The following is an 18,597-nucleotide window of genomic DNA, read 5'->3' on the forward strand; positions in this document are numbered from 1 at the left end:
CAATAAATTCCTCCAGATCTCCATTCTAAACGGTCGTTCCGTCACTCTTAAGCTGTGCCCTTGGCCCCAGTCTCTCCGCCTAGTGAAATCATCTTCCCCCACCACTCCTCTCCCGTCCCCTCCATCCAGGTTCATAAGTATTCTATTAGTTTGAATGAGATCCTGCCACCACCGCCTCTGAAACTTCGTCAAGCACCGACCCAGAACTTCAACCTGCTCCTCATATGGCAAGCATTTCATCCTGGGCTCTTTCTTGTAAAACTAGTTCTTGTACCACCTCATATCCTTTGTCCAGACTGTTAATGTATAACATGTACAGCGTGGCCCCAACACTGAGCCCTGCTGAGATTTCCTCGTCACCAGTTCCCATCGTGAAAACGACCACTTTATACCTGCTCATCAGCCAATCCTCTACCTATGCCAAGCATGTTGTTCTGAAACTGAAATTTCATTTCACAAACACGGCTGGATCTGTTTTCCTATCTCGCTGTGAACAAGCAGAGTAGATAAAAGGGAGGAATGGTTTGTCGGGATTTTCAGAAACATTTCAACAAGTCCCACTGAAGAGGTAGAGAAGCAATATTGGCAAATGTGGGATTGGAGTGAATGTACTGGCATGGATTGGGAATTCTTGAACAGAAAACTAAGTGGGAATAAATGGATTAGTGCTTGCACCCAACTATTCACAAAGGGATTCGATGCATTTGATGGATGGACAAAATCTACTGCTCCCATGTTTGTTGCTGACACAGAACGAGATGGGAATGTGGGTTGCGTGGAGGAAGCAAAGGGGACATGAACAGTCCATGAGTTTCCCTTGTACAAATTAATTGATGGGATGTGGCTATCTGAAGCCCGTCCTGTTGCACCAGCGTTCCAGTCACACTCTCATTTACCTAAAACTCCGAGTCCTGTTCTCACTTGTACACGGCACTGGGAGTATTCCAGGGATTGCTACATTTGAAGTCCCGCTTGCCGACCATCCACCTGGTGCACTATGGCTGCTTCTGGACAAGGCAGCAACTGTACAAGCTGGGTGCCCTAATGTGACAGAGCTGGGACTGGATTCCTTGTGGAGTGTGTGGGAGGGATGGAAAATGACTTGGCGTGTGCTTAGGATCCAAAATTGAATAGTAGAGGAGTCTACCAATATTCTCAAAATAATGGGAGATACAGCTGGTCCTAATTTATAACAATAAGTTAAGTAGTGGAAGATGAAGTAAAAAAGGGAAGCCTTAAGCTCAGGTCCTCTGCATGGACATGAAAACTCGGAGTTTGGGGAGTTCTAGATGCAGTTGGGTGTGTGGAAATCTGATGTATTGATCACCGAGGACTAGCTCAAGGAATTGCACGACTGGCTGTTAAATATTGCTAAGGTTAAAGGATTCCAAAATGATAGAATGGAATGGAAAGGTTGAAGATAGAAGCACTGGTTTAGAGCAGCGTTAGTTAATAAGTCCAAGCGAAAGAGGATTCGTCCAAGGACAGAATGAATTTGGCTGGAGCTACAGAACATAAAGTATACAAGTAAACTTTGAGGTACAGTCTGTCGGCCAGCAACCAAATAAATGATGGAGAGAATAAATAGGTACGTCAGTTGAGAGCGATGACAATACTACCGAATAGTTATATTGAGAAACTTAATTTATCCAGATATTGACTGCATTATTGTTGGTGCAGGGTTACGAGGGGCGCTTATTCCTGGATTACATGGAGGAGAGCTCACTGCAGGAGTATGTGCCCAACCCACGAGGGCATGTACAGTTGGACTTGGTCCTTGGGAAAAGGTGGGGCAAATTGCTCCAGTGTCAGTAGGGGAAAAAGTTTGGATCACAGTGATCATTTTATTGTAAAGTTCAGGATGATGGTAGAGAATGCAATAATTGAGTGTGAGAAACATTAGTTGACTGAAAGTAGCCTTCAAATCGGGCAAGAATGAAGATGGGAAGGTTTGGCTGGAACACCAATGTAATCAGAAAAAGATAAATTGAACCATGGGCTCCCTGCAAAGAGGAGATGGCTTGAGTCCAGTCGAAGAATGGTCCCTCAAATAGGAATGGCAGGATAAACAACCTCAATGCTCCCTCGGTGACAATGAAGAACAATAGAATTTGTGTCAGATGGAGAATCGAATTGGGAACCAAGAGGAATGCTGGCGGTTCAGTAGGGAGATGATAGAGCAGAGGGGAATTATGGGAAAACTGAGAGCCAGCATAGAGTTGTTTCAGAATCCTCCTGCGGGCTCCTCATGATGAATGTGTTAAAAGATGGCGTAAGGCAGCTTCGAAATTACAAAGAAGATTTCTACCTGGAAAAAGATCTTCGCTCGTAGTTAAAATGCACTTAGATGCATTGTAGCTGCATGTTTGATTAAAACATTCAGGAGGCGATTAGATGACTTTTTCATCCAAGAAAAATGTGAGGATGTGAGTGAAGGAGGAGATCATTACTCAGCAAAGAGATCAGTTGAAGAGCTGGTGTAACAACGATTGGCCAAATAGGACCCTTCTCTGCCATAATGTCCCTGTGTCATTCAGTGTGATGTCTTGAGAGTCCTCCAAATCCATACATATCCCGTCTTTGTAACCTCGTTCATCCTGTATGATACATTTTAATCTCTGCAACCTCCATCAGGCAATGTCGCCTTCCTTATCTCTGTAACTCATGCAGACTACATAAACTTTCTTTCTCTGGATAATCTTTCCTCTCTATAAAATATTTCTCAAGTCTTTACGGCTCTCCCCTTCTCTGCAAATACTCTGAACAATAGAAACCTAATCTTTGAAATCTGCTCCAGTCCATCCAACAATCAGCGTTACTCACCCTCTCCTGCCCTGACAGATCACAGTATCTCCATAACCCCCAGCCACTAAAGTGTTCATTATATCTTCAACGTTCTCCAGCACCGACAACGCTGCCTATCTGTTTTCTTTGCTCCAGTCCCTACAATTTTCCCTGTTGTGTAACCTACTCCAATGTCTGACCAGCTGTGTAACATCCTCTAGTCTCGATAGTGCTCCTGATTTTGTAACCACCTTCTGCCCCGACACAGGTCACTGACTCTAGAACCTCCAGATTCTAAATCCATCCCGATCTGAGGAAACTCCTCTCTCTGTAATATTTACCACATGTTAAAACTGCAATAACTCCACAGATGCCGGTATCCTGTTACCAAATCCCCTGTTATTTGTACATGCATAATCCATGGCACTGACCCACGCTAGCTCAGAGCTGGCACAGATGGTGAACAGAGCTCCTGATACTTCTGTTTATTTCTGAGCCAGGATTCCCTGATTAGAGCAGTTTAACAGTCCCAATCAGGGAACTTGTTTTAATGAGCGTTACTTGACTGGCCTCGTTGCAATCACGATAAAAACGCTCCACGTATCTCTAGCTTACAAATCCCCATGTCTATGAAACCTCCTCCAGTTTCGCAAATATTGTCTCTGTAAATTTCCCCAAGGACAGTCCTGCACCTTTCAGTCTACCCTCTTGTTATCAATCTCCTGCAAGACCAATAAAAGTTTTTTTTTTCCCTTGCTTTCAACAAACTCTCGGTCATAATGTTCTCTACCCAGAACGTCTCTTACTAATCACTAATTCGTTCCAAAAACTCGATCCGACGTTTGTGTGTGACCCTCTGCATAAGGAGGAAAGGGTTTCAGAAGTAGGGACCTTCATAGGGCATGGAGACCTTCACACAAATAGGAATGTTTATAGAAGCTAGAGGATTTACAGAAGTGGGAAGGGTGAATGAACATGAAGGATGTTTCAGACTCGCAGTTTGTAGGCCCAGTGGACAGAATTTTTTTTTTATGTCTGGAGCAAAGAGATAAACAGAAATAAATAATGTGCTAAATTGTCCAGGTAATATATTCATCAGGACTCGGAGAAGGTTTCTCTCTATAAGGCTGTTGTAGCCAGAATATTAATCTGGCTGCTCCAGCTCCATTTTCACTTCAACCAAATCTTAATATTATTCTTGTCGTTGTGATCTCCTTACGCCCCGAGAGCAACCCATATCCCTGTAATATCCCATAACCTTCATACATCTTCCTATGTCTGTAACCTCCTTTGTACCCTATAGCTATTCTGAACTTTGCACTTGCTACCATCCCTGAATTCCTTTTTATCGTTTCAACCAGCCCAATGAAATGGTAGCATGAACCATGTCAGATGGAGCTGTCATTATGGACATGTGGCTGCAGTGTGACAACAACTCAGAATTGGATATATCAAAGGGGGTTACCATTTACACAGGAAGGATGAAAAGGCTTACACAGTGAAGTACACTGTGTATAAAGGATTGGATCAGTATTATTGTGATGCTAATCAATTAACACACTGCACCTCCCTGTCCTCACCCCTCATTCCTGCGTATTGATCCTATCAGATATGGGTAACCATTGAAAACTTCAGAAAACAACAGCATTATAGAGGAACTCACTCTGCACACTGTCCACATTGGACAAGATGTCATGTTATCATTGAAGCCCTAGTTCTGTCTCCCCAGATCCCGGCACCTTTTTAAAATGGTTTGCGAGTTTCTGCCTCTACTCCGCTTCCATGTGTGACTCCCAGATCTCGAAGGTGAAATAACAACCTTCCTCAGCACTTCGCTAATATTTCAATTAACTGCATTTAATATTCACCGCTGGTAACGCAATTCTACAACAGGAGCAAGATTTTCTCTCCCTTTCTACCTCGGCCCCTGACAATATGTGCACCCCAATGAAATCTCCTCTCAGCATCCTCCGTTCCTATCTTTCAGCAGAACTGCACTTCCACTATCACAGGGTAACGGATCTCCTCTGTACCCTCTCCAGTCCAATTCCATCCTTCCATGTGATGGGGTGAGCAGAACTGCACACAGACCCCAAGCTGTGACTGAACTCATTATTTATACAGTTCCTGCATGAGCTTCATGCTCTGAAATTCCGTATTTTGTCTGACAGAGGAAATAATGCCAATTGCAGCATTAACAAGGTTATTGATATGTCCAGCTTACGTCATTTATCTGCCCATACTGACCATATTTTCATTTATTGTACATTCTTCTCTATTGTTGATGACCCCAAATCCCTTGACTTGCAGTTCTCTGGGATGTTTGCTCCATTCACCTGGACCCTATAGTTTCTGTTTTTAAGCAGTCTGTCATGGGATGTATCGTCAAATCCAAGTAATTCACATGCAGTTACAAGTTACTGCCTCAAACCGACACAGTCAGATTAATTACACACGATCTTCCTTGAGCAAATTCAGACCGACTGTCAAGGAATCCCTGGGACTTCCTCAGTGACCGTTTATCCACTGTCTCAGAATTTCAGCAGCGACATATTCAGTCAGTCCCTTGTTCCACATTAAACAAAGTTGCGATATTAGGCGTTCTCCAGTCCTCCGGCACCAATCCTGCATCCAGTGCGGATTAGATAATCTAGGTAACTATAAGGCAGGGGAGTTTCCCGGCTCCTTTTAACAGTCTGGAACATTGTGTTACTCCTTTGTAAGGATTGTAATCTCCTGTATAATTCTCCACTCCAAGTCTGTTGCTCCCAATATTTCACACTGCGTCCCTACTTTTATTCCGACAGACAGAGGCTGAAACCATCTTATGATTTGTTCAAGTCCAATTTTAGTCAAGTTTCTTGAAGGGTTTCTCTCCACAAGGTGAAGTGCATTTTCTCATGACACCATCCCCAATCTGCCTCATTAACTACCATCCCTGCCTGCGTGGGTCTTCCTCCCATCTGGCACTAAAGCGATGATTGCTCCCCTTCATCAAAACAACTGCACATTACCTGGATACCTCAGAATGCACCGACCTCCCTCTCACAGGGGCCATTATTAAAAAGTCATTACAATCTTGGATTGTCATTCCGAAACTACCATGGACATGGCAGAGGGGGCAAAACTGGGGCTTCACTTTGAGACCAAGTCCCTGAGGTTTTGGTGGATGGCATGGTGCACGAGAGGGACAGTATCTTCCTTCAGGACTGGAAGGGGAGACCATGAAATCGGACCATGCCAGCTTGGTCCGAGGTTGACCCCTGGGTCAGTGAGGTTCCAACCTACTAGGTGAATGCCCAGCAGTGTAGGAAGTAGATCATTGACCTTCTCCCATCCTCCAGGGTTAGTGCCACCATCTGCACTTCGTGACCTTGCCCTCCCTTTCTCTCTTTTACTGCACCCACCCCACACCAAGGCTCATGTTCTACCACCCTCACTGAATGCAGCACCTTCTTTCAGTCTCTCTCTAACCTTATCACTGCCCATCTACCCAACTCTGCCTGGTGTCTGTGCTGCCTACTCACTCAGGACACCTCACCACGTTTCCCTCAGCTGCCCCAGCACTAACAGCTGTACCATCCACTTCCATCTCCCTAATAACTCTTGCTAATACCAAGACAAAACAACAGAGGGGTGAGCTTGGTAGCTCTGGCTGAGGGGAGAAACTGCTGAGGGCAGGGTAAGGCAAGGCAATAATTCTGTGAGCATTCAAGTCATTTCAAAGTGTATGTTTGTACGAACACGGAGTGAGCAGTCCAGAGGGACAGTCCATGAGCTGTGTGTGAGTTCCTGAGGCCAGTGGCCTTGCGGCAGCATTGAGTGTATACAAACACGGAGTGAGCAGCACAGAGGGACAGTCCATGTGCTGGGTGTGTGTCCCTGAGCACAGTGTATTTGCAGCGGCATTTAGTGTGTGGAAACATGGAGTGAGCAGCCCAGAGGGACAGCCCATGAGCTGGGTGTGTGTCCCTGAGTACAGTGTATTTGCAGCGGCATTTAGTGTGTGGAAACACGGAGTAAACAGCCCAGAGGGACAGGCCATGAGCTGAGTGTGTGCTCCTGACCAAAATGTCCTTGCAGCAGCACTGAGTGTGTACAAACACGGAGTGAGCTGCCCAGAGGGGCAGTCTATGAGCTGGGTGTGTGTCCCTAAGCACAGTGTCCTTGCAGCAACATTAAGTGTGTCCAAACATGGAGTGAGCAGCTTAGAGGGACAGGCCATGTGCTGTGTGTGTGTCCCTGAGCACAGTATCCTTGCAGTAGCATTGCAATGAGAGTTGTCAGTGCACCCTGAGCTGCAGCATTGAAGTATAGAAGCGTACTGTCAGTATGTCGGAGATGTGCTGGGATGGCATGGTGAGGCTGGCATCTGTCAGTCGCCAGCATTGGTGGGTGTGGAGTACATGCAGCTTCTGTCGGTGCAGTATCCCCCGAGATGTTGCTGTCCAAGATAGAAGGCCGCAGGATCGAGGGGCGAGATGGAGTCACCAGGTACCAGCTCTGACTTTCATTTCAAATTCTCCATATTGAGTTCCCTCGCAGTGGGGGAGGATATGAAGCTGCAAGTTAATAAGGAAAGTGATCCACAATAATGTGGCTGTTGATAATCAGTAACCATTCAGTGAGCATCTCGCCACTCCCGCGCTCAAATCTTGTCTTAAAGAACAATCTCGTAGAGGAACAGGCCCTTCAGCCCCGCAAACCCGCACTGACACATGATCCCTTTCTAAAGTGAAAATAAACGTTTTTGCTCCGAAACCTTCTATGTCATTCTATTCCCTAATTACTCACACTTGTGCCAAGATGTCTCTTAAACATTGCGATATTGGCTGCTTCTCCTCGATCAGTGCATTCCAGGCACTTTCATATTCAGTCTGGATCAGCAAAAAAACCTTACCTATCACATCTCCTGAACTTTCACCCTTTTACCTAAAACCTACGGTGCTGAGTAATTGATATTTCTACTCTGGGAAAAAGCTTCTAACTGTATTTCTATCTATGCTTCTGATAGTTTTGTAAATATCTATCAGGTAGCCCTATAGCCAATGATGCCCAGGTGCCAACAAACCATGTGTGTTCAAATTCTCCTTTATGGCTAATACCCTCCAAACCAGACAACGTGCTGGTAAAACTGTTCCATTCCGTCTCCAACACTTCCACATCATGTGTCAACCAGTACTGTGTACAATATTCTAAATATACCCGAACTAAGTTTCTCTACAGCTGCAATATGACCTGCTAATTTTCATATTGCATGCACCCATGCATGTCTGCAATTTTGCCATCTTCTTGATCATTCTATCCACCCGTGTTACCACTTTAGGGAACTGTAGAGCTGTACACCTAGATCCCTTCGGATGTTGATGCGGCCAGTAATTTTTTCATCAACTTTATACTTCTCTCCTGCATTAGACCTTCTCAAACACATCACGTCACAATTGTTCAGACAAAGTTACATCTGCGTTTTCTCTGTCCAAGTCTGCAGGGGACCTATATCCTACTGTATTCTCTGGAAATCATCCTTACAAGCTGCAATTCCGCCAATCTATTTACAGATCTCCAGTCACAAAAACACTGTTCCACCACTACTCTGTCATCTTTGACCAAGCAGTTGTCTATCCATCTTGCTAACTGACCACTGATGCCAATACACGTCACCTTCTGTATGAGCCTGCCATAAGGAACCATATCAAAGGCCTTGCTAAGGCCTAAATGGCCAACATCCAGCCCCGTGCCCTCATCAATCAATTTTGTCACTTCCTCAAAACATTCAATCAATTTGTGAGACAGGATCTTCCCACACAACTGTGTTGCCTGTTGCTAGTAAGTCCATACTAGAGTACTGTTGGAGTTGCATGCATTCAGATAATTGATAATTCCATCATATTCCTGACTTGAACCTTGGAGAGTGGATTAGATTCCCTATAGTACGAAAACAGGCCCTGCAGTTCAACCAGTCCATACCAACCCTCCGAAGAGTAACTCACCCAGATCCATTCCCCTGCCCTATATTTAACACTGACTAATGCACCTAACACTATGTGCAATTTAGTATGGCCAGTTCATCTTACCTGCACATCTTTGGACTGTGGGAGAAAACCCACGCAGACACGGGGTGAATCTGTAAATTCCACACAAACAGTCACCCAAGTCCGGAATTGAACCTAGGACTTCGGTGCTGTGAGGCAGCAGTGCTGAGCACTGAGTTCTTGATGTTTACTGTACAGTGGGAGGTATGTCGGGCCGTGATGGTTATTGTAAGGTGGGAAGTATGTCGGGCCGTGATGGTTACTGTACAGTGGGAGGTATGTCGGGCTTTGAGGTTGCATACTGAGTTGTACAGAGTACGATTCTGCTGCTGCTATTGACCCATTGCACCATATAAATGCATCATCATTTGTTGCTCAATCTGTTTAACGTCTGTCCCATTAGGAACCCATATCATGGTGAGGCGGGTCTGCAAAATGTGAAGATAGCCCTTGCTCCCCTTAAGAACTGTGCAGTGACCATTTTTTACCGGCATATGAAATGGAGAGCTGTATCTACAGCAGTCAGATTGGTGATGATGTGGTCAATTATATGTTTCCCTTTTACTGATTCCTTCATAATCTGTCACTGTGCAGTCGAACAACCACAGGATCCAGCATCAATGCTGAGCATATATTGACTGTATACTAAGGAGCTGTCCCCCTCTGCCTGGCTATGTCCTGTCAGTGGGACAGATCCTACCAGACAAGGTGGTGAAGTTGCCAGGGACATAGTCCTATTCACTGAATCCTGCTTTACAAGCAATATCGGGCAGTTTTTTGATAAGTCCGGGGGAAATATACAACAGGTCACTTTTACATTTTGTATAATGAAGCTTTAATATCACTTTGTTTCTTACATATTTCAGAATAAACTAAACATCAATATTTTTCAGTAGAAAACAATTGAAGTGAACAATAATTGAAGTACCAGATTGCACACCTATTAGTAAACAGCCAATTCATGTTCAGATCAGTGAACACACCATCTTGCAGGCAGCAAAGCTGTTGGAAATGGCTTTGAGGAAAAGCCTGAATTCAGACACAGTATTACTGGGCCTCACCACGACCTCCAAAACACTGGCCATCTCCAAAATCTGTCCAGAGAGCTTCCAAACTGGAGCTGGGCAGTTACTCACACAATCCCTCACAATATACTGGTTAGAGACATACCTGAAAAACAGGGAGATGTGTGGGGTGCAGACTGGTCAATGGACTAGCACATTGGGTGCTGGTCCAGACGCAGTTCAACATTTGTAACAATGACCTGTAAACAACCATGTCTTACAAGTATTTCTCTTCTTGAGTGCCACCTAAACTCTGTAATTCTGTACCTTAGACCCGATCCTGAATGATCGTGTTAGAAAGGTGATGGACTCTTGCAGCACATGGCATCTTACATTGAATCATCATAAACCATATCCAGTGTATGTTAGCCCCACAATGTCAGTATCCAAACAGAACTGTACAGCTCCATTGATGGACAGTGTGATCCCAGCCCAATGTCCTTGTGTGTGACTTGAGCTGGAAATCTCTGTGTAAATGTTTGCAGCATTGTTCTAACCATTAACAGCAAAATCTCTTTACTGAATGTCTGACATCCTTTCATAACACCAACTTTTAGATTGTCCAGTAAACACAAAATCCAACCATTTATTCAGTTCACTTTCGTAACAACAACATGATGAAAACAGTGACCAACTGACAGTAAGGACCATTGAAATGATGAATCTCATTCCCACACCCAAGACTGCATCACTATTAAGTACAAGGACTTTGAAAATATACATTTATTTTCCGTTATATTAATATTGTGAACTCATAGTCGACTCTCCTGCTCCTCAGATGCCGCCTGAACGGCTGTGCTTTCTTTTTTAAGAACTACACTTTTTTACTCTGATCTCGAGCATCTGCAGTCCTCACTTTCTCCCTGCTAAAATTCATTCATAATCATTTTCATCGCAACAATATCACTGTGTGTTTAAACATGTTATAATCTGATATGAGTTCATTTTGAATTGCTTCTATCTCAGAGCTCAGTAATGTGAGATGTGAATGTCAGTGTCTGTGTGATGCTCAGCATGTAGGCCTTACCTCTGAGAGACTGACAGATTGTTTAACACAGCACATGCCTTCAGCTGTTTACAACAAACAGGTTACTGCCTGGATCCTAACTGCCTGGATCCTAACTGCCTGAGCTCACAAAACCCAAAGCACAGTGTCCCGCATTGGGCAGGTCTAGATAATATTTTGATTTTCATTTATTCATGGAATATGATTGGGCCAGTATTTATTGCCCAGCTCCTGTTGCCATTGAGAAGGTGTGTGCGTGTGTGGGGGGGGGGGGGGGGTGAAATGCCACATTGAACCAGTGCAGTCGATGTGCTGTAGTTACACTTACAATACCATTAAGGAGGGAATTTGAAACTGTGGTACTGAAGGAATGACAATATACTTCCCAATCAGGATGGTGGGTTGCTTGGAAGGGAAAGCGAACATGGTGATGATCCCATGTATCTGCTTCCCTTATCCTTCTTGATGGTCGGGGTTCAGAGGTACGTTGTAAGAAGCTTTGGTAAATTTCTGCAGAGCACGGTGTTGATGGCAGGTCTTGCTGCTCCTGAATGTCAGTGGATGAGGGGTGAAGCTGCATTCACAGGAAAAATCTGGAGGGGACGGGTATTTCATTGCACACACATTCAATGTGTGTCTTATAGATGGTGTGCAGACTTTTGGAAATCATGTGATACGCTATTTCTGCAGGATGAAAATGTGTTGCTGGAAAAGCGCAACAGGTCAGGCAGCATCCAAAGAGCAGGAGAATCAACGTTTCGGGCATGAGCCCTTCTTCAGGAAAGCCCTCCTGAAGAAGGGTTCATGCCCGAAATGTCGATTCCCCTGCTCTTTGGATGCCGCGTGACCTGCTGCGCTTTTCCAGCAACACATTTTTCAGCTCTGATCTCCAGCATCTGCAGTCCTCACTTTCTCCTATTTCTGCATGATTCCTAGCCCTTCAGATATTCTTGTTTTCAATTTATTAATATGCGTCAAAGTGTGGCACTGGTAAAGCACAACAGGTCAGGCAGCATCTGACGTACAGGAGAGTCAACGTTTTAGCATAAGCCCTTTACAGGATTGTTTAATGAAAGTATTTGATCAGTCTAGTTCTGGTTAACGGTAAACCTCGGGATATTGGTCGTTGGCAGTTCAGTGCTGGTGGTGGCATTGAATGTTAGAGAATATGGTTCCATTTTCAATTGTTTGAGGTAATTGTTGTCTGGCATGTGTGCAACGGAAATTGTACTTGTCACTGTTAAGTACAAGCATTCATATTTCCAGGTCCTTTTTGCATTTGGATAAGGATTGCTTCAGTATCTGAGTAAATCAAAAATGATGTTGAAGATGGTCTAATCATTGGCAAACAGTCGCAGTTGTGACTTTACAGTGTGGGGATGGTCATTTATGAAGCAGCTGAAAATTAGTAGGCCTAGGGCAGAGAGCACTCTTACAGCTCACTGATGCTGTCCCTCTCTCTGAGCTAGGAAGCTGGCTTCTAGTTCTACCTGCTCCAGAGGTGTCTAACAACATACCTGAATGGAACAATATTACAGTATCTTCCCCAATGAGCTGAGTGAGGACTTGGTTAGTTCAATCAGTTTGATGGCTGGTTTGCAATGCAGATGAATGCCAACAGTGTAGGTTCAGTTTCTGCACTGAATGAGGTTTCTAAAAAGGGCTGTTGTACTCAAGCTTTCATCCACTTGAGGCATGAGGACTGTCCAGTTAAACTACCACCAGTCGTCTCTGTCTAACTAGAGAGAAGCCCTATTATCCTGCCTTTCTATTTCTGATCAAAGGTTTACCCAGAAACCCCTCCCCTGGGTAACCGCGGAGGAGCTGAGATGGCTTCTCTCCACCAACACCAGCTAACTTCCTTTGTACCAGGTGTAACTTCTGCCAGTTGCAGACGGTTCCTATTTGCTCCAGTTTTGTTGTTAATCCTGGATACGACACTTGGTCAAATGTAGTTATGATCTTGTTAAAAGTGCAGTCACTGTCACTTTACCTCTAGAATTCAGCTGCGTGGTCTCTTGTACATCTTTAAACCAAGGCTTTAATGAGCCCATGGGATGAGAGTCCAAACTGAGCTCAGTGAGCAGGTTTGTGCTGAGGAAATGCTGCTTGATCCCACTGTAGGTGCAATCTTGCATTCCTTTGTTAAAGACACGGATTAGAGCAATGGGGTCGTCTTTGATTGTCAGATGTTTTGTCTGTGTGTCCAGAGGACACACTTGGATAGTTCCCCACAGTGTTAGGTAGGTCCTAGTGCTGTTTCCCAGCAGGAACAGCTTGAATGCGATGTTATCGGGGCCCACAGCCTTTGTATTCTCCAATCCCTCCAGCTGTTTGTAAATACCACACACGATTTATCTGAAGACTGCCATCTGCAGGAGACTAAAGTTGATCATCCCATCGATATTTCCGTATGAACATTGTTGTGAAAGTTTCAGCCTTAGCTTTTCTATTATTGTGCTGGGCTCTTTAATCTTTGAGGAAGGTGGTATTTGTGGATCCTCCTCCTCCAGTGAGTTGTGTCTTTGTCCACCACCACTCAGACAGACTGCATGAGAGAGGATTGCAGAGATTAGGTCTGATTCATTGGTTAGATCTGTGTATAATTTACTATTTATACCATATGGTGAGTAAATGGCCCAATTTAGTAACTTTATCTCATTCTGAGGTGTATTTTGTGTTACTATAGGCAGGCTCTCCTGTGTTCTCCATTTAACAAGGCTGTATCCCTGGCTTGATGGTCAGGATAAAGTGGAGCATTTGGTGCCAGGCAGTGGTAGAGAAAATTATACTGGAGTACAATTCTGCTGCTGTTGGAAATGACCTGAATCAGCTCCTACAGGCCAGTACAAAATTCCAAAATCTATTGGAAATATGCCCTGTTTAGCACAGTGATGGTGTCACAAATACACAGGGGAACATATAAAAGTGGAACATTGTCTCCGGAAATACTGTGTATGGTAGTCACCATTCCCAATACGGTCATTGAACAATGCGTCTGCAGCCAGTAGGTTGGTGAGGGTGAAGTCAAAGATGTTTCTCCCTGTCAGTCATTTCCCCCCGACCCGGTGAAGACGCAGTGAAGCAGTTATGTCCTTTCAGATACGGCCACCTCGATCAGCAATGCTGCTGCTGAAATTTTCTTGGTGTTGGTTTTGAAATGGCCCATCCAGTATAAACATTCTCCACCTTTGTTACACTCTCAGGGCTTCCTCCAAGTGTTGTTCAATGTGGAGGGACGCTGATCCATCAGCTGAAGTAGGGGAGTCAGCAGGAGGTTTCCGTGTCAGTATTTGATCTGACACCGTGATCCTGAGGGAGGGGAGTCAGCAGGAGGTTTCTGTGTCAGTGTTTGCTCTGACACAATGAGCTTCTTACCTCCTCCAAACACACCCCCTTTGCTTTTTCTGTCTCCTTCCCCAAACCCTCCACTCCTCTCTATCTTTTTAACCTCCTCCAAACCTTTCACCCATCCCGTCTATGTAACTTCATCCAGCCCCTACTGCCTTCGCTATCTATACAACGCACTCCATACACTGTAGCTCTTTTATATGTCTCTAACTTCCTCCAAATCCGACACCCCTCCCTATCTCCTTAACCCTCTTCAAATACTGCACCGCTCCCTAACTGTCTAAACTCCTGCAAACACTACTCCATTCCCTATCTCTTCAACCTACTCTAGACCCTGCACCACACTCCATTTCCTTAACCCATTCTAAACCCTGCATCCCTCTCTATATTTCTGACCCCACCAAATCCTACACCTCTCCCTACTTATCTCAACCCCACCAAACCCTTTCCCTATCAATCTAATCCTCTCCAATCCCTACACACTTCCCTATCTCTCTAACCTTCTCCAAACCCTATACTACTCCATATCTCTCTCAAACCCTGCATGCCTACCTATCTCTCTAACCTCCTCCAAGCCTACACATTTCCCTATCCGTCTAACCCCTCCAATCCGTAACCCTTCGCTATCTCTAACTTCCTCCATAACTCTCTCAAAGCCTGAACGCCTCCCTATCTCTCTAATCTAATCTAAACCCTGCACCCCTCCCTACATCTCTAAGCCCCTCCCAAATCATATACTACTCCCTATCTCTCTCAACCCGCTCATACTACCCGCTAATGTTTTATCACGCCTCATATTTACGGTTCTACTGACGTTTTACGTTTAGCCCTACACATATGGTTGTTGCCTCCATTGACCAGCTCAATTTATGCCTGCTTTAATCTTCTCTTTCCGATTTAATTCCCTTCTTACTGCAGCAACTGATTCCATAACTAATAATGCATCACCACCTCCTTCTTTACCGTTCTCCTGTGCTGCCTATAGCTCCTGTACTGCAGAATATTGAGTTGTCAGCCGTGATCTCCCTCAAACACATCTCTGTAATGGCCAAGATGTCACAATTCCACGTGTCAGCTCGTTCCCTTATCACGTTTGTCTGTCCGATAATATACCCAACCTTAAGGGGTATATCCAGCCTGGAATCCATCACCTAGAATACTCTGTACCTCGGAGTTCTTCAGTCATTCACTGCTAGTTATCAAGCTGTCTAATTCATGAACCAAAACTGTAACTCTGGGACTGAATGAATATTTGTTGAATTGTAATTTCGTTTTCAATAAATGTATTCATCAAATGCAACTTTCCAGAACTGTACAGTCAGCTGTTTAATTGTCTGCTCAGTGTGCAGAGAGGACAGCCATTTGTAATGGAGAAAGAGAGACCTGCAGATGCTGGTGATCAGTCGAAAAGTGTGGCACTGGAAAAGCACGGCATTTGAGGAGCAGGAGAGTCAAAACATTGGGCATCAGCCTTTCATCAGGAAGGCATTGGTGCCTTCCCATGTTTTCCATTCCATGATTAACCGGTTATAGGGAACCATATGTGTTCAGGAAAGCAGCACTTGTATAGAGCCCTGATAATGAAAGCAGTCAACCAGATAGTTGGACAATGAGTAGACATGGTGAGGTGAAGTACAGACTGATTGAAATACAAACATAGGGATAGATAAATCCCCTAGGCCAGACGGGATCCACACTGGCTTACTACAGGAAGAGCGAGAAGAGATTACTGCACCTTTGGAGATGACCTTTGCGTCTTCACTCTCCATTGGAATAGTGCCAGATGACTGGAGAGTGGCAAATGTTACTCCTTTATTCACGAAATGGAATAGGGATAATCCTGAGAATTACAGACCAGTCAGTTTACATCAGCATTGGGCAAAGTTTTGGAGAGGGTTCTGAGAGACAGAATTTATGATTGCTCTGCAAAACATAGTTTGGTTAGAAATAGTCCGCATGACATTGGGAGGGGCAGATTATGCCTCACAAACCTTACTGAATTCTTTGAGGAAAGGATCAAATACATTGAAGAAGCGAGAGTAGTGGATGTGGAGTACATGGTTTTTAACCAGGCGTTTGGTAAATTTCCCCATGGTAGGTTCATTCAGAAAGTAAGGACGCATCGGATACAGGGAAACCGGCCTGTCTGGATGCAGAATTGAATGGCCCATAGAAGACAGAGGAGGATGGTAAATGGCAAGCATTCTGTCTGGTGTTGGGTGACCATTGGTGTTCCGTTGGGATCAGTTCTGGGACTTTGCTTTTTGTGATATTTATAAATGACTTCGGTGAGGAAGAGGGTAGGTGGATTAGTAAGTTTTTCAATTTAACAAAGCTTAGTGGAACTGTGGGTAGTGTGGAGGGCTATTATAGTTTGCACAGGACATTGACAGGATGCTGAACTAGGCTGATAAGGAACAATTGGTGTTCAACCTGGAAAATTGTGAAGCGATTTAGTTTGGAAGGTCAAATTTGAATACATAATACACAGTTAAATGTAGGATTCATACATTGTGGAGGAACAGTGGGATCTGATGATCCATGTCATAGCTCCCGCAAAATTTCCACCCTGGTTGATAAGGTTCTTAAGAAGCCGGATGATGTTTTCATTAGCAGGGCGTTGATTTTAAGTAGTGAGGTTATGCTGCAGCTCTATGGAACCCTGGTGAGATCACACTTAGAAGGTTGTGTTTTGTCCTGGTCGCATCATTATACGAAAGATGTGGAAGCATTGGTGAGCGTACTGAGGAAATTTATTAGGGCGCTGCTTGGACGGGAGGGCAGGTCTTGCAAAGAAAAGTCATTGGAACGAAAAAGAATGGAACATGACTTGATAGAGGTGGACAAGATGATTAGAGGCATAGATAGAGTGGACAGCCAGAGACATTCACCCAGGACAGAAATGGCTATCATGAGGGGCATGCTTTTAAGGTGATTGGAGGAATATTTATGGGAGATGTCCAAGGTACGTTCTTTACACAGAGAGGGTCGGTGTGTGGATAGGCACATGAATGATCGTATAATGAAAAGTTTGTAGGTTAGTCTGACCTTAGAACAAGATAAAAGTTCGGCAGGACATCAAGGGCTGAAGTGTCTGTACTATGACTCCTGTTTCTCCAAGCTTGTAGATTCTCATCAATTCTTGAGTGTGTGAGGGAGTGATGTGTGTGAAATCAGGAAGATTTGACGAGGTGTTAGGTCAAAACTTACATTTATTGTGTGCATTGTTACAGTCACCTGAGTGACAGTACAATATGTGTGTCGTGACATACATCAGGCATATTCCGCCAAGTTCAGTTATTAATGTGCTTCCTGGCCTGCCGTTTGCTGCTGTTTTCTTCAGGTACATTCTGTTGGGTGAACCATGTATTAATCTCTGGCCATCCACAGAGATGTAAAATTTCATTTTCATACTGGTGATAATGAAGGTGACATTTATTGGATATGGTTTCAGAGTTATCTTTGTGAGACTCAAGATAGTGCATCAGACTGTTAACTTTTTAACGTATTTTCCCAGCATCCGGTCCAGGATGCAGATGTATGGAGTCTGGGAGGCAGGCCTGGTGTAAGCACCATCAGTAAGTTGTGCGGTGTGATACGGACACTGCATGTCGACACATCTGCCCACTGGGCCCGGCTTTGATTGAAGATGTTTCTTTCTAAACCTGGCTGCTGGTCAGCCATGGATATCTAATTTGGACATCATTTGTCGCTACACTGAGACCAGTGATAGTCTGTTAGCGAGCTCGAACTTTTCCAGGGTGGATTCCAAATTATTTGTTGTGAAGAAATGTTTGACTGACTGCCCTGACACAGGTTAGAAACTCTTTGCACAGATTTAGGAGCAGGACAGTGTGTCACTCAGTATCACAGGCAACTGTCAATTCCAGTAATACTGTAAATGATTCCAAATCTTTTGGAAGGCATTTTTAGCGGAGCTCATTGCAAAGTGTTGTGTTTACTGACCCAAACAATAATCAGCTGTTAGCTATGTTTTGTGAATTGGGCAAAAATGAGACGTGAAGTATGAATGTGCAACTGAACTATAATCTCTGAAAACACTTAGGTCGATTCTATATTTATGGGAGTTAAGTATAAACTCCTGTCAAGTTTTTGTAACACAAAAATAATGAACATTATATCGAATAAAGAACATGGTGTTCAAAGTTTGAGAGAAGATTTCCAGCTCGGGTGCTCATTTTTGTGGATTTGTTTGCCGAGCTGAGAAGTTGAGTTGCAGACGTTTCGTCCCCTGTCTCGGTGACATCCTCAGAGCTTGGGAGCCTCCTGTGAAGCGCTTCAGTTATCTTTCTTCCGGCATTTGGAGTGGTTCGAATTTGCCACTTCCGGTTGTCAGTTC

The sequence above is a fragment of the Hemiscyllium ocellatum genome, chromosome 17 (genome assembly GCF_020745735.1).
Source record: "Hemiscyllium ocellatum isolate sHemOce1 chromosome 17, sHemOce1.pat.X.cur, whole genome shotgun sequence".
NCBI classification, from domain to species: domain Eukaryota; kingdom Metazoa; phylum Chordata; class Chondrichthyes; order Orectolobiformes; family Hemiscylliidae; genus Hemiscyllium; species Hemiscyllium ocellatum.